General features: G+C 46.5%; 1 long non-coding RNA gene across 1 annotated transcript in view; it reads right to left on the bottom strand.

The window, feature by feature from the left end:
* Positions 1–1,514: 1,514 nt before the first annotated feature.
* The window catches only part of LOC118678134, a 30,754-nt gene continuing 10,234 nt past the window's right edge, over positions 1,515–22,034 (bottom strand). The window contains exons 2-3 of the long non-coding RNA XR_004974759.1: positions 17,192–17,274; positions 1,515–1,651 (exon numbers count right to left, since the gene is read on the bottom strand). This is a non-coding gene — a long non-coding RNA (uncharacterized LOC118678134). The remainder of the gene's footprint in view (positions 1,652–17,191; positions 17,275–22,034) is intronic.

Genomic DNA, 22,034 nt, shown 5'->3' with positions numbered 1-22,034 from the left:
AGGCGCAAAGCCCTCCTGTCTCCTCTCCAAATGGGTAGGCAGCTGCGAGATTCGTATTTATGCTGGAGGACTGAGATACCAAGCAGAGAGTGACAGCAACATGCCTCCAACCCAGGGTGCTGCCAAGCAAGGCCTCAAAGATCAATGCCTACTGAGTCAAGAGAACATGGGACAGGGTCATTGGTTCCATTCTACCCTGGAGAAGACCCAGGCAACTGCAAAGAAACTCCCATGCCTTCCTTCCAACCCCCACCGAGGCCTACAGCATCTTGCTCTGTGCCTGTGTGTAGTTCTGGTGAAAGCTAAAGTGTGGGCACAAAACAAACTGTTCTTTTATATTTCCCCTGCTATACACGTAGTTTGCCATACAGTGTTGTGGGGTAAAGAGACACAGAACAAAAAATTGCATTTTAGTTCATTTCCAGAGGCTTTTGCCCTATGAAATTCCTCAGAATTTCAAGAAGTGAGAGAATAATGACATTTCTTAGGCTAAGAACATATCCCAGGAATAAAACGCAGGGTTTAACTGGCTTTTGGGTATCTGGATATATATGATCATAACCTGCTTTCATGAAAAATTGAACTTCATTTCTGAATCAATTATTTCAGATCCCCCCAAATTCAAGTTTTACATTTTGTATTTAAAATGAACCCCCCAAAAGGTAGCAGGTAAACAGAGGCTGATGGGATTTGTGAGAAACACAGATAGTCCTGCAAAATAGAATTGGGGTGAGGACTTTGAGCTTTTCTCCACCCAAGTTCCCAGGAGGAGTGCGCCTCCTGTTCACCAGGGGGCAGCAATATGACCAGCCAGCCTAGAGAGCCTGGAGTGCTAGGAGGAGAGGAGCATCTATGAAGAAATGGGGAGAGAGAAAGCCCTCCTGTCTCCTCTCCAAATGGGTAGGCAGCTGCGGGATTCGTATTTATGCTGGAGGACTGAGATACCAAGCAGAGAGTGACAGCAACATGCCTCCAACCCAGGGTGATGCCAAGCAAGGCCTCAAAGATCAATGCCCACTGAGTCAAGAGAACATGGGACAGGGAAGAAGAAGGAAGAGAAAGAAGGAGGAAGAAGCCAGACGCTGGTGGGCATGAGCAGAGACGTGGGGAGTCGTGGAAAGAGAAGGTAAATGAAAGACACTATGCTCTGTAAAAGGCTGTGTTTCCAGTTCATACTCTGTGTCTGCAACACTTCTAGGCCCTTTCTCAACAGCCAGGCTCAAAGGAGAAGGTTGCAGGAAATGCACAAGAGACAGAACTAGTCACAAAATGAAGACCTACACCCACCTCCCCTTACTCGGGTCTATTCCTAGAGTGTAGTTTTCCTGTCTTTGGAGAACAAAGTAACTCAGGTTGTTGAGAACACCTGGGGCTTTCCATCAGAGAACAATAGCATCCGAACCCAAGTAAGATACAACAGCTGCTATTTTAGAGAGCGCAGCCCTCATCCAATGTCCATTGTCCTTCAACGCTGTGCTCACTCTCAGCTGTTGTTTAGGTTCCTACCTGAGCCGCAGTGTTCGAGACCAGTCGGAACTTCCTGAGTGGCCATCTCCTCCCAGAAGGAATAGCAAGTTCTTTGTGGGTGGTGATTGGACTGGAAGCCACAGGCCATTTGAGAATCTTCATAAGAGTTGATAACTCCCTGCCTCTGTAACCAAGGGGGAGGGGGGAAGGACATATATTAAGAGGAAAATCTCTATAGTTTAGCCTCAATGAAAAATTATTTTATAGCATCCAGGCGCATGTAAGTAGGAATCATTCATAGATGATAACAGAATAGAACCAGTTATTGATCATACTCCCCCCCCTCCCCACACACACACCACAACCAAAAAAAAAAAGAGTCACAGGAAATAAGCAGTGTTTCTGACTTAGACTACGTACTTATTTTCTTTGTGTGTGTGTTTTGTTGTTGTTGTTGTTGTTAATCCTCATCTGAGGATGCAACCCCTTTGGTGGTATTCTCACCCCCAAAGGGTAGCTTGCTAACCCTCAGTTAGACCCTCTAACTGGAGAACCTCTTATGGTCTGTCTTCCCTTTAGCTGCACACAAGAACTCAGCCCTATTGTGTTAGATTCAGTCATCCACGATCTACACTCTCTTCTCCATTTTGCAATTGTCCATTCACTTAAGCTCAGTGAAACTAACAGAACAGAATATATTGGCACAGAGAAAAATGACAATCAAACCCAAAATATAGAAGGAGGTCTTGCGCACATTAATTCCGACCATATTTTTCACAATATTCATAAAATCATTCAAACTAGAGCTGGATGAAATGTACTTTAGGGCTCATCATCTGCCAACTGACCTAAGGGTGCTGAGAATGTACTAACACCCTTGGGACTGAACGGAGTTGCCTTGAGTTATTGTATATCAGAGGCTGAAGTCCTTGGCCTTCTGTTTCTAGAGGGAACCACAGAATAGAAATGAAGCAATGAGCCCTAGCCGGTTTGGCTCAGTGAATAGAGCATTGGGCTGCAGACCAAAGGGTCCCAGGTTCGATTCTGGTCGAGGGCACATACCTTGGTTGCAGGTTCCTCCCTGGCCAGGGCCCTGGTCAGGGTGACTGCAGAAGACAACCAATCAATGTGTTTCTCTCACATCGATGTTTCTCTCTGTCTTTCCCTCTCTCTTCCACTCTCTAAAAGATCAATGGAAAAATATCCTCAGGTGAGGATTAAAACAAACACACAAGAAATGAAGCAATGACAATTCTGCTGGCTCCTTGTGTTTGAGGCCAAGAGATTTAGGGAAATCATCAATAAGGACACCCTATTGGACACATTTCCTTAATTCTGTCTTAAAACTATTTTTGCTGACATGGTCTTTTAATATTATAAGTCCCTAAAGGAACAACATTCAGGTTTTATTTAAAATCCCCAAGAAACTATGAGTAGTTGGAATCCCACAATACTTTGCAACAGATCAATTTGAAACACATTTTCTAGACTAGCTGTGTGCTTTCGATATCTACCTATTCCCGTCTTCTTATATGTCTCTGGAGTCTTTCTCAAAACTCAGTGCCAAGTATCAGGGTTCGAGGAAAAGGGTCTTGAAGGAGGACATTTTTATTCTGTGGCATAAAAGAAAACTCTAAGTTGCCTGTCCTATCTCCTTTGGGCACAGTGTGTGTATCGTTAGCATTAACCAGATCTTTGGGAGATGGCCGTAGGCCATACAAGTAGGATCCACGTAGATAGACGGTAGGTAGTTAGTTTGTCACAGGCCCAGCTAGGATAGTGGGCACCTGAGGGGAACTTGAATTCAGGGTTAAAACTTCAGGCTTTCCCTGCTAAGGAAAGGCCTCTGCAGGCAAGGTGTAGTGTGCAGGGGAGAGATGGAAAGCAGGAGGAGGTGGTGGGTTAGGACAAAGCAGTGAAGTACAGATCTGGGCAACGACCATGTGGCTGCGTGGTGAGTCAACTGCAGGCTTTGCTAACAGCCACGTGCAGCGCCAGCCCGAGTTTATGTGGTTGGCTTTGTTCGTAGAGTCTGTCCTGCCCCCACACCAGGCTCCCACATTGTCAGGGATAACTCATGTATTATTTGTTATTATTTTATCAGTGGAGCTCTGTTTTTAAGATGCAATTTGTTTTTCAATGTCCTCAGTGGATCCAGAGAACCCTGTTTTTTTGAGAATAAGTTTTTGAGGAGACAATGCACCGAGCCTGCCATGAATCGCAAGCATCTTTGCTTACAGATGCCCCTGGAGCACCATAACCCTTGTCACCCAGACACCTGCCAGTACAGTAGACATTTCGCACACTGACCTAATGCCTATTTCAAAGCGTCTGAAAATGACATTTTTACTCAGGAGAGCCACGGAGCCAGTGCCAATTCATTATGAAACTGTCGCAGTTGAGGGGAAAGAAGCAAGTTGTTAGCGGGTCAGAAATCTGGGCAGCACAGCCCCGCCTCACTGCTTTAGAAAGGCTCCACCTGAAACAAGTCCCAGTGTCTTTGTGGGCACCTGCCCCTCCTGGCTGCAACTGAACGTGACTCCAGGAGATGCAAGCTACACCCCAGTCTCTGCCACAGTTTTTAAATATTTTAGGCTAAATATTACTCAACCTTGCCCAGCTGGCATGGCTCAGTGTACACACACACACACACACACACACACACACACACACACACACACACATATATACTAGAGGCCCAGAGCACAAAATTTGTGCACGGTTAGGGTCCCTAGTGGCTGCCAGCTGCCGGCTGGGGCCTTCCTTTGTTCCACACCACCCCCTGGTGGTCAGTGCACTTCATAGCAAGCAGTTGAGTTCCTGGTGAGTCAAACTCCAGCTTGAGAGGACAATTTGCATATTAGGCTTATATATATATAGATATACATATATGTATATTATCTATAGATATAGATAATATATATATATGGAGAGCTAGTGGGTGACATATATATATATTATTGATTTCAGAGTGGAAGGGAGAGACAGATAGAAACATTAATGATGAGAAAGAATCATTGATCTTTCAGCTGCCTCCTGCACACCCCACACCAAGGATCAAGCCCACAACCTGGGCATGTGCCCTGACCTGGAATCAAACCATGACCTCCTGGTTCATAGGTCAACGCTCAACCACCGAGCAACACCATCCGGGCTCTCTGCCACAGTTTTAAGGACAATATCTGACAGGTCCTCCCGCATCCTTCCCGCAGGTAATTACTGAAAGTAATGCACATCCCACACCCGCTCTATGTCAACTAGCTCAGCAATGTCCAGAGATGGTCACGTTTCATCCTCATCACAATAGTGCAAGATTCGCATTTTTATCTCCATTTCATAGAAGAACAAACTGGGGCTGTAAGAGGGCAAGCAAATTTCCAAAGGCCACACGGCTAATGAAATCACGGAGCTAGGCATCTGACCCACGTCCATTCGATTTCAGACTCTTTTCTCCTCCTAAGTGCAACATGAAGTGTGTGGGGCTCTGTGCAGATGGCTGAGGCCCAGCGGCATCCATCCCATGAGAGCTAGTGGGTGACTTACAGCAATGGGTATTCATGGAACAAATCCATAGCGTGCCAAGTATTGGGTTAGATGCTAAGAATACAATATGAGCAAGAAATGAACTTTATTCTTAGGAGCCTACAGACAAATACACAGGAAATTACAGGGAGGGGATGTGACAGGGTTCAGAGCTGATGTGAAGGGGGAGGGGAGCAGCAGGGGGGACTTCCTGGAGGAAGCAGACCAAAGTACTAACTGAAAAGTTGTGTAATTTTTTAAAACAATTTTTATTGATTTCAGAGAGGAAGGGAAAGGGACAGAGAGATAGAAACATCAACAATTAAAAAGAATCATTTATCGGCTGCCTCCTGCACACCCCACATTAGAGATCGAGCTCGCAACCTGGGCATGAGCCCTGACTGGGAATCGAACTGTAACCCCTTGGTTCATAGGTCAACGCTTAACCTTGGAGCCACGCCGACCAGGCAAGGTGGAGTAATATTTAGCCTAAAACACTTGGCGAAAGGCCTGGAGAGTAAAAGAAGGAGATGGCGTACCTAACAGTACAATTATGAAAGGCAAATAAGAAGGATTTAGGCAGGAGAGATAGAGGTAAGGACTGTGGGGTTTGGGGGTGACAAGCACAAGGGAAGTGCGATCTGGGGCCGTGAGGATGCTCAGCATGCAGGGGATCAGGGAGGGTTACAGAGGGGGCTACAGGAGGGTCACAGGGCTGAGGGCCATGAACTCCAGACAGGAGCTTGGCTTCAGGAGTGAGGCATTGGAGGCTGTGTTAGAGGAAGTGACATGGTGAATCAGTAAGTTCTAGAAAGCCTCATTTCACGGACTAGGCAGGAGCAGTAGGTGGGGAGGTTGACGCAGGCACGTGTGTCATGCTGCCCCACAGAGCCACACTGGAGACTGGGACAAAAAAGAAATATCAGCACCACTGATCAAACTTCACTTTTTAATTTATTTTTTATAATAATTTGGCACTGATGTGATCTTCTCTTCCAGTTTATTTCTCTTCAGTCAAACAGCCTTCAATGCCCAGGTGTTTGTCTCTTACCTCCATCCTTACTGTTCTTCTGCACAGGGCAGAGCAAAAGTAGGTTTACAGTTGTTTGTATGGGAAATAACACAATCCTATATAATAAAAGGGTAATATGCAAATTGACCAAATAACAGAACCACCAGAACGCCTGCTGCCCCTCACCCTGGCTGGCCCTGCACCCAAGCTGGCCCCTGGACCCCAATCAGGCCTGGAGCTGGCCAGAAAACCACCTGTGGCCCCTTGCTCCAGCCAGCCCCACCCCCAATGGCCCTGATCAGGCAAGCCGGCTGGACCCCACCAGAGCACAAATTCATGCACCAGGCCTGTAGTAATTAATAAATAACAATACAAGAATAATTCTGTGTTTCATACTTAAAGCTGTGAACCCATGTTTGCCCCACCCTTCACATGCCAGTGCACAAACTCTGTGTGATTGAATCTATCTTTTCTTTTCTTTTTCTTAAATATATATTTTTATTGACTTCAGAGAGGAGGGAAGAGGGAGAGAGATAGAGATAGAAACATCAATGATGAGAGATAATCATTGATCTGCTGCCTCCTGCATGCCCCGCACTGGGGATCGAGCCTGCAACCCAGGCATGTGCCCTGACCGGGAACTGAACCGTGACCTCCTGATTCATAGGTCAATGCTCAACCACTGAGCCACGCCGGCTGGCTGGGCCAAATCTGTCTTTTCTTAATCCACCACAGAATCTTAGGTTTTAGCCCTCCTGCAGAGCCATAAACATTTGAGACACAATAAATATTTACAGAAGCTGCTGCTTAAAAAAAATTAAAAAGTACACTCAGAGGCAAAGCAGAGTTAACCCTGGATGAATAGGCTGAGGGCTCTGCCATCTCAGGCACAGCTCAATTCATCTAGGGATGTCACAGGTATTCATGTGCTCCAGCAGGAAGACAAACAAGCCTGGACCTGGGAAGCCTGGATTCAAGTCCTGCTCTGCCCCTGAGGCGCTGGGTAACCTCCAGCCATGCTCTTAACCTCTTTAAGTTTTTGCTTCCTGAGGAGGCTGGCCCCAACCATCTCCAAATTCCTTTCCAGACTTCAAGCCTCCTTTTTGCTGATCCATCCACATTCTTTCTCCTGACCTTGTGACTAGCAACCTCCACTCCATAAAGAACCACCCTGGGCTGGAGAAGCCTTCAGCCAAAAGTTGTCATCATCATCACTTGGATTCGTGGCCTACAGTGTCCCCTCAGAATGCCTGAAAGCCTTCATTGTGTTTGTCTTCCTTCTTCCCTAAAGCCATCCTCAAACACTGTTTGTTTTTAAATATACTTTTATTGATATCAGAGAGGAAGGGAGAAGGAGAGAGAGATAGAAACGTCAATGATGAGAGATAATAACTGATCGGCTGCCTCCTGCCTGTCCCCCACTGGGGATCAAGCCCGCAACCCAGGCATGTGCCCTAACTAGGAATCAAACTGTGACCACCTCGTTCTTAGCTTGATGCTCAACCACTGACGCACACCGGCCAGGTCTCAAACACTGTTGTGACCCCTTTCCCTACTTTTCAGTAGACAACAGTGAAGCTTAGGAAGTTCCTGGCTACTGAACGGCGGCAGGAGTTTTGGCATAGTGGCTGCTCAATAAGAGTTTAGGCACCAAGTGGACAATTTCTCAACTTAAGACCTTTCACCCCCTTGCATGCACTTGCCCCTCCACAATGGGCTGAACAGCTGTGCAGGCGTCTACTCAAGCCTGGGCTTGCTCATTCTCGGAAGATGCTGGATAAGCCAGCGCCTCCTTTCAGATTGTCCAAGGTGTCACAGAGCAGCTCCCAGATCAGCTCCATCTGCGGGCAGAGTGTCTCTGTCCTCGGAAGGACCCTGGGCACGTCTGCTTCCGGAGGGCACTTTTGTCGTGCTCCCTGAGAGGCAGAAGGGAAGGAGACCAAGCAGGAATGCTCCTTGGTTTAGTGCTCCCAGCAGGGAGGGGGCGGGGGGGGGGGGGGATGAGGAGGGGGAGGGTGGTGCAGCCACCAGGAGGCAGGAACAGACAAAATAGGAAACTCTCAAAGGGCAGTTTAATTTTAGCCTCAAGGCCAGGAAATTCTTTTTAAAACAATAAGAGTGATGGGCCTGGGCCTTGGTGAAAGGGCAGACCTGACATAGGCAGGTTTCTGAGAGAGAAAACATCCGAAGCGAAGCGCAGAGAGAGGGCCACGGAGACGGGGACAGGAGTATCGGATTCTGCCCTTCGGTGGAAGGCTGTGCATGGCTCCTGCGAGACCACAGTGAAGCTGGCCCTGGGCGACACACCCAGTCCTTTCCGCATGAGCCCATCAGCCTGAGACCATAGCTCCTCTGCTCCTCACAGTAGTACTGGAATCGGCTGATGGTGGGAGCTGGGCAGTGCCTAGGGCTCTGAACCCCAGACCATCCCGGGCGTCGGGGTTTGATGCTTCTTTGCTGAGAGATCTCGGATGAGACAGTGTCATTTGTCAGCTTCTACTCACTTATCATGGAGCCTTCAGACTCCCAGGCCTCCAGGCTGACAGCCAGGCAAACCTCAGGAGATGGGAGGGGAGGCTGACTTTGAGCCTCGCCTGGGATGTTGGAGGGAGAACTCGCCATGGCTAAACGCCTGGGCAGTAATTCCCAAACGGAGCTCTGTGTTTTTTTCCTGAATTGGGGAAGACTAAGTCACTAAAATATAAATAAAGCATATAGATGTGGGCATGAAAGTCTGTTCTGAGTTCTTATAATCACCAGATATCTACAACTCAATTCAGATGAAGTTGGTAGTAAGTCATGTCCTATCCCAGAAGTCAGGAGGTCGGGACCATCCTTCACCTCTTGCCCTCTTTGTAAACTCAGGCAACTTATTTAACCTATTAGACCTTAATTTCCGGATGTTGAGAGATGGTCTCCAGGTTGCAGTCCGGCTCTGAAATTCTCTAGATCAATGGTTCTCAACCTGTGGGTCGCGACCCCTTTGGGGGTCGAACGACCTTTTCACAGGGGTCACCTAAGACCATTGGAAAACACATATATAATTACATTTTGTTTTTGTGACTATTCACTATGCTTTAATTATGTTCAATTTGTAACAATGAAATTGGGGGTCACCACAACATAAGGAACTGTATTAAAGTGTCACGGCATTAGGAAGGTTGAGAACCACTGCTCTAGATTGTGCTGACTGCACCCAATCCCCTAGCAAAGCCCCGCTGTCTAAGATGCCGGGGAAACATACATTGTCACTCTTGTTTCCTTCAAATTTTCTACCACAAAGAGTTGTGGCCATAGATCACTTCCTGAAACATGTGTCCCAGCAATCTCTCCAGGAGTAAAGTCATCACCATCCCAAGCAATAAGAAAAGAATTTCTTTTTCGGTTTCCATTCACATCCCATTCCTGCTTCTCTAACCCAGAATCCCTTTGCTCCTTGGGATTCCCGGGGAGAAGGGAAGGGCGTCTGTGTTCAGGTTCACCGAGACATGCAATGGCAGGTCCCAACAGAGCAGGGACAGCCCAGACTCCTCTGAGCACATGGAATCCAAAGGCTCCAATCCTGAGGCGTGTGGGGTACAGGTGAAGAGTGTGCGAGCAGCCCTGGGTGAGAAGGGCATTGCTTCCCCACCCACAGTGCAAGGGGGGGTTCCCTTTTCTCCACATCCCCACCAACACTTGTTTGTTGATTGACTGATGGTAGCCATTCTGACAGGTGTGAGGTGATATCTCACTGTGGTTTTAATTTGCATTTCTCTGGTGATTAGTGACTTGGAGCATCTTTTCATATGACTATTGGCCATCTCTCTGTCCTCTGTGGAGAAGTGTCTATTCAGGTCCTTTGCCCATTTTTTAATTGTATTGTTTGGCGGGGGGGGGGGGGGGGGGGGGGGACGGGGGAGGGTTGGTGCTGAGTTACCTAAGTTCTTTATAAATTGTGCATGTTAATTAACCCCTTGAGATGTCTCATGGATGAATATGTTCTCCCATTCAGTGGGTTGTCTTTTAATTTTGTTGCTGGTTTCCCTTGTTGTGTAAAAGCAGCCACTGTGGAAAGCAGTATGGAGTTAGCTCAAAAATTAAAAATGGAACTATCTTGTGACCCAGCGATTCCACTTCTGGGGCTATATCTAAAGACACCCAAAACACTGCTTCAAAAGAATATATTCACCCCTGTGTTTATTGCAGCATTATTGACAATAACCAAGATTTGGAAGCAGCCCAAATGCCTATCAGTGGATGAGCAGATAAAAAAAGCTGTACGACACACCCTGGCTGGTGTGACTCAATTGGTTGAGCATCATCACGTTCACGGAAAGGTTGGTGGTTTGATTCCCAGTCAGGGCGCACCCCCGGTAGGGAGCACACAGGAGGCAGCTGATGGACGTTCCACACTCACACTGATGTTTTTCTCTCTCTCTCTCTCTCTCTCTCTCTCTCTCTCTCTCTCTCTCTCAAAATCAATAAAAATATATTTTTAAAAGCTGTGGCACATTCATACAATGGAATACTACTCAGCCGTAAAAAAAAGAAGGAAATCTTACCCTTTGCCACGGCATCGATGGACCTGGAGAGTAGTATGCTAAGTAAAATAAGCCAGTCAGAGAAAGGCAAGTACCGTATGGTTTCACTTATATGCCGAATCTAACTAACGAAATAGAGACAGACTCAGATACAGAGGACAGGCTGACAGCTGACAGCTGTCAGAGGGGAAGGGGTTTCGGGGCGGGGTGAAAAAGGTGAAGTGTTAAGAAAAAAAAATATCATAGACACAGACAACAGTGTGCTGATTACCCGAGGGAAATGGGGGTGGGGAGGTAGAAGAGGGTAGAGGGGACATACATGGTGATGGAAGGAGATTTGACTTGGGGTGGTGAACACACAATACAATATACAGATGGTGTGTTATAGAATTGTACACCTGGAATCTATATAATTTTGTTAACCAATGTCACCCCAAGAAATTCAATAAGAGATCAACCGAAGGACTTGTATGCATGCATATAAGCATAACCAATGGAGGCAAGGCAATGGGGGAGGTGGTGAGGGGGAGGGGGGTTAGGGCATGTGCGGGAGTGGTAGGGGAGGCCTGGGGAAGGTCAATGGGGGAGGGGGGGAAGGAGACATATGTACTGCTATTTGTAATACTTTAAACAATAAAATGAAATTTAAAAAAATAAAGACCTGGCACACACACAGACAAAAAAACAAGATAAATAAATAAATAAAGGCATTGCCTCCCAGGGAGGCCCAATTAAACTGCAATTACTCAAGATAAGAGAACGAGGGCTGTTGACACCATGGGGTTTAAACCACCAGCTGATTACAAGAGAACTTTGATCTGGTGGCAAGAGAGCTGTTTCTCGTGCAGGGCAGTGATGAAGCAAGGAGATTGCTCCACAAGGATGTCTCCATCGCTCCCCCAGGAGCCCCCTCTCGTCCTGGCAACACCCTTGTATGGACAACAAGTGGGATCATCTCTCCTCCGCCCTCCATGCATCCACCCAACACAATCACAAAGTCCAGAGAGAAACGGAGAAGAGACCGTGAGCCTCAGGAAAGGGAAGTAACTGCAGTCCCCTTAGGGGCCGGCACTGGACAAGCATTCTCTCACCCAGCCAGCACCAGGACCTCACATCCGTCTATTTCGCAGATGAGGACACTGAGGCTCAAAGATGTTAAGGCGTTTGTCCAAGGTCACATGGCTAGGAGCAACAGGCCAGGTCTTTCTGACTCCAAAGCCCACGTGCTTTCCATGATAATTGGTCCGGCTACATTCCATAGCTGCCCTGCCCAGGAGGCCCAGGACTGAAGGCATCTGTGTCTAATGCGTGGAGCAAATGGGGCAGGAGTAAGGCCAGGCCCCTTCTGCCTCACCAGAGTCAGAAGGTGGAAATAGAGTTATTTGTCCATCCATTCATCCATCCATCCATCCATCCACCCATCCATCCATCCATCCATCCATCCATCCATCCATCCATCCATCCATGCATGATGGAAGGAAGAAAGAAAAGGTACAAAAGAGGGTTTGCTCAAGCCATGGAATGATTGGCAAGATCCACAGTCAATCTTAGAGGCCTCTGTGGCAGGGATCGGTGCCTGAGGGCAGGTGTTTGGAGCTCACTTCTGCAGTGCGCTGAGCTCAGCCCCGGGGCCAGGCTACTCCCCTCGGCCGTCACTACACTATGGATTCAGATGGCCCGTCAGTACTTCAAGTCCCAGTGGAGCAGCACAGGGAGGACGAAAGCCAATGCCTAAAACCTACCAATGGCTGTCAGTCTCCCTTTTGCCCCCTCCAAGCTGGCATCGAGCATGGACTTGGGCATATTTCCATCCCCTATTTATCCTGTGATCACATGTCTGAAATAGCCCTGATTTCACGTCATGTTACTCCAAACTATCAATTAAGCTTCTGATATGTGTGATCCCATTTATACAACATGGAAATCTTTCATATAATAAATTCACACGTCAAAAAAGTTCTTTGTTGGACAGTTTCTGAAACCCTTGCTTTCATTAAAACAAAGAAAGAAAGAAGGAAAGAAAGAAAAAACATAGTCACCATATGAAGAGCATTTGATCCAGAAAGAATGGCTAGTGTTCAATGCAATTACCCCACCTCAAAGTACAGGGACGCTCCCTCCACCCAGGGCAAGCATGTCAAACTCACTGCCCGTGGGCCGCAGAAAATATTTTTGAAGCCCAGCCAACATAACAGTATGTAAGAAACATTTTAATAAAAATTTTGTAACTTAATTTTTACAATATCCTGTTATACATAATTATTCATAACAAACTACAACGTTCACTAATGAGTGATGACTATAATCGTGTTGCATTCATTTCCATTACGCGGCTTACGTGCAGGTGCACCATTTCTCTCCACTAGTACCAGCAGCAAATATTTTAGCAGCCGACAGCCACATCATTAGTATTGGACTGACTTGTTTGGTGTGAGCAACAGGAAATACTTCGCTTTCGGAGAACAAGAAAAATAGGTGTATTTGTGTTACGCTTTTTAATTTGTGCAGTTATTCGGTGTCTGGTAAGTTAATGTTCAAGAAAAAAATATTAATTTTTATTAAAATGTCCTATTATTTTATGTTAATGATGACTCATTTATTTCAGCCCTTTGTATTCAGCTTGTCTCTATCGAAATAAACCTACATTTCTATGAAAATTGAAGCTTTTGTGTTTTTGCGGCCCACATACACTTAAACCTTGTTTATTTGGCCCATGTGAGCCTTTGAGTTTGACAGGCTTGACCCCGCGTCTCATCCTAGGAAATTGTAGCATTTTGGAAAATCCATTTTACCCCTTAGGCAGCCATTCCTGCCCCAACATATTGCTGCATCCCTGAGGGACCACGCTCTGGGAAGGTGAGTGGGCAGTGTCGTTCCTTCCCTCTGAACATTCAAGGTGCTTCCTAAAGTCCCCTTGGCCCCCGGGGTCATTGATCCCCAAGGACCTCCCCCACATGTCCTCTTTGCTTGTGAAGTAGCCAAGGACTGCAACATGTTTGCTCAAAACCAGGAGTGGCCCATCCCTCCCGTTCCTGTCCTCCCCCAGTTCTGCTGGCTCAGTGGCGTGGAGGGGAGGATGACGCATGAGAGGACCAGGGACCAGCGCTGCAAGGGACTTCCAGGGCTCCCCGCAGGCTTGCTGGGGTAGCATAACAGGAAGGAGTGCTTCCTCCCCTGGATGAAAGGGTCCCTGGCACACAACCCATATATGTCCCTGGCCATGTCACCCCCTCCCACACACTGGCCAGACCACTTCCAAAAGTATTGTTTCCCTGCCTCCCCAGCTGTGACATCACGTCATTCATTGTAGTCTCTTAAAGGGCTGACCTTACAAGGGGGAAAACGTGTCCTGGTTTTGACAAGCTGACCCTGCGGTGGATGATGTGAATTCTGTGCGAAACGGCGACATTAGTTTCACATCTGCTGCCGATGTGAACAATCCATGCTAATGCTACCTCAAGGACCAGAAAATATTCTTATCCTGATTTAGAAGATTGTTTCTTGAACAACTAATGTAGTGTGCTAAGCAAAACCCCTCATGACATGAATATATTCTCAAGATTTTGTTTGTTTGTTTTTAAGATTTCTCTTTCTAAAGCAATAATTTAGCCCTAGCCAGTTTGGCTCAGTGGACAGAGAGTCAGCCTGTGGACCAAAGGGTCCTGGGTTTAATTCCGAAGGTCAAGGGCACCTACCTCAGTTGCAGGCTCCTCCCTGGCCTGAGCCCTGGTCGAGGCTCGTGCAAGAGGCAACCAATCGATGTGTTTCTCCCACATCAATGTTTCTCTCTGTCTTTCTCTCTCTTCCACTCTCTCTAAAACTCAGTGGAAAAATATACTCAAGTGAGGATAAGAAAAGAGAAAGAAAGAAAGAAAGAAAGAAAGAAAGAAAGAAAGAAAGAAAGAAAGAAAGAAAGAAAGAAAGAAAGAAAGAAAGAAAAGAATTTACAAGTTAACAAAGACCTGCTTTGACCAATCTGTACACACGGCATCATCCTGCCTTCGGAGTTGGTCTGTGGCTGCTCCAGGCCAGGTCTTCTCAACCTGCCCACTACTGATGTTTGGGGATGAATAAGTCTTTGTTGTGGGGACTGTACTGTGTATTGTGGGACATCTAGCTACTTCCCTGGCCTCTACCTTCTAGACGCCAGTAGTAGCTCCATTCCCCAAATTTGACAACCAAAAGTATCACCAAATACTGGCTGGTGGGGAATGACACATCTGAAAATCCACTGCCCTCATGGTTTTCCTTTCACCCTCAAACTTCCTAGATCTGGCACACAGTTTCTTTCCTTGGTGGCCCAATCTAACTAAATCAGAGGCCAGGGCACTGGGCAGAAGGACTTGATTTTTTGGACTAAGCATCAGGGGTTGCCTCCTCCAGAACTAAGAAGAGGGTGCCTCGGGCTCCGACTTCCTTGCCTGGGGAAGTGAGTGAAGCTCTGCTCGTCCACGAAATCTTAGGTTGGGATTGAAAGTGTGAAACTTGCTAGTTTCTCTAGCGCCAATGTTACAAGTTTACATCCTGTAGATAATTTACAGATTTCCCTGGCTGTGTATTATAGTCCAGCCTAACATGGAAGGTAATCCATGGGAGCTGGTTTCTTGAACTTGAATTTGTACTCATAAATGTCATTTACTGATTTCTTTTCATTAGAGAGAAGGTATCTAAGGAAGTGAAAGGACTCTGCTGCTTCCTCTATGTTCTAAAATGTTGCCTCACCAGTGCCAGTGATGGAGAAACTGAGGCCCAGAGAGAAGTTCCGCCCGCGGGAAAGCGCTGGGCCAGTCACTGGGCGGTTCTCTTACCCAACCCTCGGCGTTTGCCCAACAGCATTGAAATTTGCAGTGAAAAAGTATCCTGCATGTTGGTAACGCCTTTCATACATGGGAATCGAGGATGGAGGTAAATGGGTTCTTTGTTTTGAAATGAGTAGAAATCATTCCAAATACATTAAAAACATCCAATGTATCCAGTTGGCAGGGAGCAATCTTTAGTTCAAAATATGCACTTTGAGTAGACTGTTTTGTTTTAATCTTCTGTAATTTTCAGATACCTTGTCTAGGATCATTTAATATTATATCTGCAATTTGTATACTTACAATACGGTTTCTATTTAAGTAGCTAAAATAAAATAAATAGAAATTCTTGTGGCATAGATTTTTTTTCGACAAGTCATTAATCTTGTTTCATTTGATTACAATACTGGTAAAGAGAATTCACATAAGCTGGCTTTTTAACGTACTTTTCCAAGTCAACGACACATTTCGCCCCAACATCACAAGATTCCTGTTTATTTTAACACATCTCTACAATATCGTCTTTAAGAAGAATGTAGTGTACTTTGTGTTGACCTTAGACAATAGCGTCTGTGGGGGAAATGGGAGGAGTTGTTCCCTGCCAACTTCTGCAGCCACTTGTGTGACCTGAATGTACAAGGCCTTTGGCAACTTCTACTAAGCAAAACCGACTGACGTGTGTGTGTGCGCGCGCGCGTGTGCGTGCGCGCGCGCTTTAAAACATATTTCTGATGTAAACTGTAGTCAAAACCTTTTCCTTCTTCTAATGTTTTTAGAACAGTGAATATTTATATGAACACAGAAGCCTTTTTATAAGAACAAACGTGTAACAGAACAGCCAGAAGAGATGTGCTCTTCCCTTAAACATAGGGTAGCTTTTGAGTAATTAATGTTTCATTTCTACAGAAAACAGTCTTCAAACATAGCCAATCTTGCATTATACGATTCCAGTGGGAGCTCACGGTTAACTTAAGGATACCAGTGCTAAACACTGCACAGGATCTCAGGCAAGACAGTCAGACTGGGGTCAGGAAAAAGCGCTGGTGGACTGGTGTCTATTCAGACCCAGAAACGTCCTGGGAAGGGTAAACAACAAACCTGTCCGTCCATTGCCATAGCAGGTACAAACCATTCAACATTTATGATGGCTGTCTTTGCACCAAACATACAGAATTTAGAATGACTAGTGAATGGTACATCTGCTAATATTAAAGTTTCATTTAACATTAGAATCGATGAATGAAAATTCGGGGATCTCTCTAAATTTATAAGAAATGTTTCTAAACATATCTGCGGATCTGCACACAGTTCCAGTGAGGCGCCTCCCCTGAGGGCAAGAAATGCCACCGTGTCCTGGATTAAAGCTTCTTGACCCCTCTTAGTCTACAATTTTTGAAATTTCCCTATAAATTTATTATCACATTTCATTTCTAGTTTCAATCTCCATAACTAGAAAGCTTGTGTTGTTATTTAGCCTTTCTGTATGAGGTCAAATGTAACTTTCATTATGCCAACAATAGGTCAAATGTCCATCAATCAGTACATGAAAAATCTTCACCAGGTGAACTGAGCAGTAAAACATCACCTGGCTTTATCCCTTCATCATGTTTGAATCATATTCTCTGACACAGAAACACTAAAACATCTTTCTCAGCCAATCTGTCAGTCTTGGGTTTTTACTTTATATGCTGATCAAAAGACATCATTTCCCAATCCAGCTCTTCCCAAAACATTCCAAGCTGAATCTACCTTTGGAGTTGGGGCCCTGGCTCCTGGGTCTCAGAGAGGTCAGGATGCAGAAGGCAAGGGGAGGAGGGAGAGAGGCTGGGGGGGGGGGCAGGGGAGGGCCTGGAAGAGACCCCACTTACCGCCACCACAGGACGCACTGTTGGGTAAGGGGCAGGGCCACTCACTGCAGAATCCATAAAGTAGCTCATCTTGCTTTCAGCACCTGCATGGGAGAAAGGGTTCACTGAGCCGCTGGACGCACCCATGTGGGCGCTGGAAACCACCAGAACGATTCCCATCTTAGAGCTGGAGTCTCCTTAAGGACCGTCAAGTTCACCTCTTTGTGTGAGAGGAAGAAAAACTCAGGAAGATGAAGTGACCGACCCCGGCAACCAGAGAGCAGGACCGATCCCAAGAGAACCACTCCCCTGATGGCAAAATAGCACAGAGAATGGATAGCCTCTGAGTGATGCAGAAAGCAAGCAGTGAAAGAGTGGAAATCAGACCCTTTGTAGGGTTTCTTGGCAAGAAATCGGTCTTGTGTGTCTTTCTTAGGAACATCCCCATCCATACTTCACCCTTCCTCCACCCGACCAGGCCTGGCACACAGTGGGCACTCGGTGCTCAGTGGTGGCATAAACTAAGTTGATAAAGGAATAGAGAAAAGATGGGAGAGAAGAAGAATGGAAAAGCTCTCCCAGACAGACATGTGAGCCAGCACCCAAGACACAGAAACAGAAGGAAGCTCTGGGAAGGGGGTTAAACAGTATTCATTTTGAAGAAAGGAGAAGGCTTATTAAAGAACTCTTGAGAGCTCTTATCTACACTGAGAGTCTAGATGGCAAGAAAGCCTGAGGAATGTCCTGGATGGAGGGACTTTCCAGCTAGCTGGGGGTTATCAGGAAAACCATTTCTGTATCAAACAGCTTCTGTTGACCCAAATGCTATCTAAAATGCATTGGTTCACACACTTTCATAAACTCAATGTCATGTACTTTTGAAATGTCCTTCTTGAATCGTTTAGGAGATTAAATTCCTAGGCATACCATTCTGAGGCCAAATTCCTATTGTTAGGAAGTGACATTTTAGTTTCAACTTAACTGCTTCCCAGTTTGGATTTGTCTGTTCTTATCCTGTATCCTTGCTAACATGTAAAGCCCTCACAACTTCCAAGAAAAATAAAGAGTGCTATGTGTCATACTCAAGTTGCAGTTTTGGCTCACCATCTCAGAAGAGCATGACAGCCCATGAACATACCTTCTTTCCTACAAAATGTATTCAAGTGATAAAGTTAAACAGTCTGAAGAACAGGAAATGATCCGAAGGGCTACCACAGAGATGCTAATGTCATATGGTTGAGAGAAGTAAGCTAACAACCTCTGGAGATATAACTTAGCTCAGAAGTAGAGTTTTCTCCCCAAAGAAGTCAAAGTAACACAAACTAAAAAGAAGAAGGAAGAGGAGGAGGAGGAGGAAGAGGATATTAAGGGTAACTAGTCCGTGTTAATCAAGATTTCGTGTCTCCACCTGGCCAGTGTGGCTCAGTTTGTTGAGCATCATCCTGTGCACCAAAAGGTTGCTGGTTTGATTCCAGGTCAGGGCACATGTCTGGGTTGGGGGCTCAATCCCAGTGGGGGAAAGGCAGGAGGCAGCCAATCAGTATTTCTCTCTCACATTGATGTTTCTCTCTCTCTCCCCCTCTTTCTTCCTCTCTCTCTAAAAACCTATTTTTTTTAAAAAAAGACTTTGTGTCTAGTTTTTCAGGGAGTTGATCACCACTGCAGCACAGTGCCCACCTCATCCCGGGAGAACTCCCCAGTAACACTGAGGAGAAGAAAAAAATGGAAGTCCTTTAGTCCAAGGGCATTGTTAACATCTGTATCTGTGGTCACCTATTCACAGTTTGCTTCCGAAACTAGTGAGCAGCCACCATGTATCAGGCTCTGTGCTGGGCACTGAGCGTGAAGTGGGAATGAGGGCTGTATGACATAGGTCATCATGGCCGCGTCCCCACCGTGCCTTCGAAGGCTAGTTTCAGTGAGCTCCATGCTTCCTTCTACCAAAGCATTCCTTATTTCTAATCTTAAAATCAGGTTATAAAGTCCTAATGACTCATACACCCCCACCTTAATGTTTTTGATCTGCTCATGGATGAGACTTAAAAGTTAACATGGATCGTGTCATAATGAAATGACTTATCCAAGACCAGATTCCCTAGGGGCAAGTTGATCACCCCTCCAGGGCTCTGCAGGGCAACCTATACCTTTGGGAAACGTGCAAGGATCAAGGCATTCTGATTCCTGAAAGCCATTCCGGCCCCTCCCTCCCTACCGATTTCCACCCCCAGAACCCACAGATCCCCCTAGTCATCACAGGTGTCCATCATACATTCAGCAAGCATGCTGCTGGTTCCCCTGGTGCGGAGCTTGTGAATTCGTTCAGTAAATACCTACTATGTGCCTGCAATGTGCCAGGCACTGTTCTGGGCCCTGGAGACACAGGTAGACAAAGATCCCTGCCTCACAGAGCCTACATTCCATCAGTCTCAGGATAAAAGCGAGAAGGGCAGTCTCCATCCTCAGGCACTAGAGCAGACAGACCTGCATATCACTACAATATAATGTGATGCGTGGTTTACTAACAATACGGGGAGAAAGAGCGGCCGGTTCCTTCCGCTGGTGTGGGGAAGAGGAAATCAACCGTGGAGCATGGCACAGGGCGAGGTGTGAGCAGACCGCCCTATGAATCACCCCCTGGACTTCCACAAGCAGTAAAGGCCCTTCGCCCTGCTGAATTCCTGCTTTACTTACGGAGCGGGAAGAGGAAGGACTTTGGGAAGTGGCAGCCTGGTCCTGAAGCCCAGCTCCAAGGCACCCAGCTCCTCAGCCTGCCAGCCAGCAGCCTCCCTCCTCCTCACAGCCGCACTCCGTGCAGCCTGGACAAAGGCTCCCTGGCTATCTGTTTTCTCTTTCCAGCTGACAGAGAGGCAGGAAGGCTGCAGCCCACATCTGGTGCACTCGGGGCTGGCTGTATTCTTCAGGCCCTGCTCTGTGAAGGACACTTCCCTGGGGGGGAAAAGCCCTGTGCCCAGGGAGGAAGCTGAAAAGTGGGAGTTGCCAGGGCTCTCATGTCAGGAAATAACTCTGGGACAGAAATGGATTACGGCTTCATTATTTCTTTGGAGGGAGAAGAGAAGAACCCGCCCTCTTCCCACTTGTAGATTGTGACACAGAACAGCTGCCGGAGACGTCAACCCTTTTCTTTCTCCAAAAAGCAAAAGGAGTGTTTGGGGCGATTTTTTTTTTTTTTTTTTTTTTTTGGACTCGTTAGCCAAAGAGAATTCCCTCCCACCTGACAGCTATTTGAACATGAGCTGGACCAACATTTTCGTCTTGGCATTAGAAACGTCCATTACCTAAACACAAAACAACTGCGCGATTTCAGACGGACTCCCCCCGGCCCAGGAGCGTCCCCGGGCCTGTCTCAGAGTAGAAATGACTGGAACACTGGGGAACAGGCGTGAAGAGCTGAGTTGAGTTTTCTTGCCTGGGACCAGCAAGGCGGGAGCAGTGGAACAGATGTATCTGAAGTGGCTTTGTCTCCAGAAAGCTCTGGACTGGCCTGCTGTGGCCTCCGGGGCCTGTCTCCTGCCTTGGCCCGCTCCTCACCACCTTGGCCCATCCCTCACTGCACTAGTGCACACCCCATGCCTGCAGCCCCCAGTGGGAACTCTCAGTGGCTCCTTTAAGCATCCCATGCTATTTGTCATGTGCCTGCCCTTCTCGTGGGTCCCTGCTGCTCCTCGGGGCTCACTAGCCCCTTCTCTTCAAGTTTTTAAGCTGATCTCAGAGTTTTCTCAGCCAGGAATTCTTCCTGAAGCATCCCTCACCCTGCCAGGCTGGCTGCCCCTCTTCCGTGTTCCCTGCGTGTGCTTCAGTCATTGTGCCTAGCATACTGTTTTTAAACCTCTGCTTCTATTGGCGTCTCCCACTAAACTCCGAGCTATTTGAAAATAGACACCATGCCCTGTTCATGTTTCTATCTCCGGAATTTCAGACAATGGAGCATAAAAAAAAATGCTTTTTTTTTTTTAAATTAATCACTGCCAGGCCAGCGTGGCTCAGTGATTGAGTATTGACCTATGAACCAGGAGGTCACAGTTCGATTCCTGGTCAGGGTACATGCCTAAGTTGCGGGCTCGATCCCCAGTGGGAGGTGTGTAGGAGGCAGCCAATCAATGGTTCTCTCTCATCATTGATGTTTCTATGTCTCTCTCTCTCCTCCTTTCCTCTCAGAAATCAATAAAAAAATATTTTTTTAAATTAGTGACTGGAGGAATGAACGAGTCTCATAAGAACGAAAAACATAAGAGGTGGATCTGATGTAAATGACATTTGATTTTCAGATCAGAGAATCTCAGTAGCTTGCAGATGTGGGTAAAGTTGTACTTGGAAGAAGAGGTTTCTGTGATCCGTTTCTAAGTGAAAACTACTTCCCTTTGCTCACTACCTGTTTAATGTCACTCATCAGGGAAGCTTTTGCCACACCTCCATATACACAGCAGCGCCCTGTTCCCCACTCTGACACTCAGCCCATGGTTATTGTCTCCCCCACTCCCACCTATTGGAATTTAAGCCCCTCCAGGGCAAGGAATTCGTCTACTTCTTCACCCTCTATCCTTAGATCCCAGATACTTGTTGAACATAGGACTGTAAGTTTAAAAAACTTACACACACCTTTAACTCACTTAAGCCCCCTTTTTACAGATGAGGAGAAAGACTCGTAAGGCTATTAACTGGCCAAGCTGAGGCCTGACTCTGGGTCTTCGGCCACCTTCTCTGTCCTCCCCATCCTGGATTTTAGGGATAAAAATGGGCAAGATTGTGCAGATGATTAAAAAAAAAAAGTTAACAACTTGGTTTATGTGGTTGTCTAACATTCAACAAAGCAATTTTTTAAAAATCTTATTTATTGATTGATTTA

Source organism: Myotis myotis, unplaced genomic scaffold, assembly GCF_014108235.1.
Source record: "Myotis myotis isolate mMyoMyo1 unplaced genomic scaffold, mMyoMyo1.p scaffold_m19_p_20, whole genome shotgun sequence".
In the NCBI taxonomy this organism is placed as follows: Eukaryota; Metazoa; Chordata; class Mammalia; order Chiroptera; family Vespertilionidae; genus Myotis; species Myotis myotis.
The sequence above is the reverse complement of the archived record's forward strand: the minus strand, read 5'-3'. Positions and strand labels throughout refer to the sequence as shown.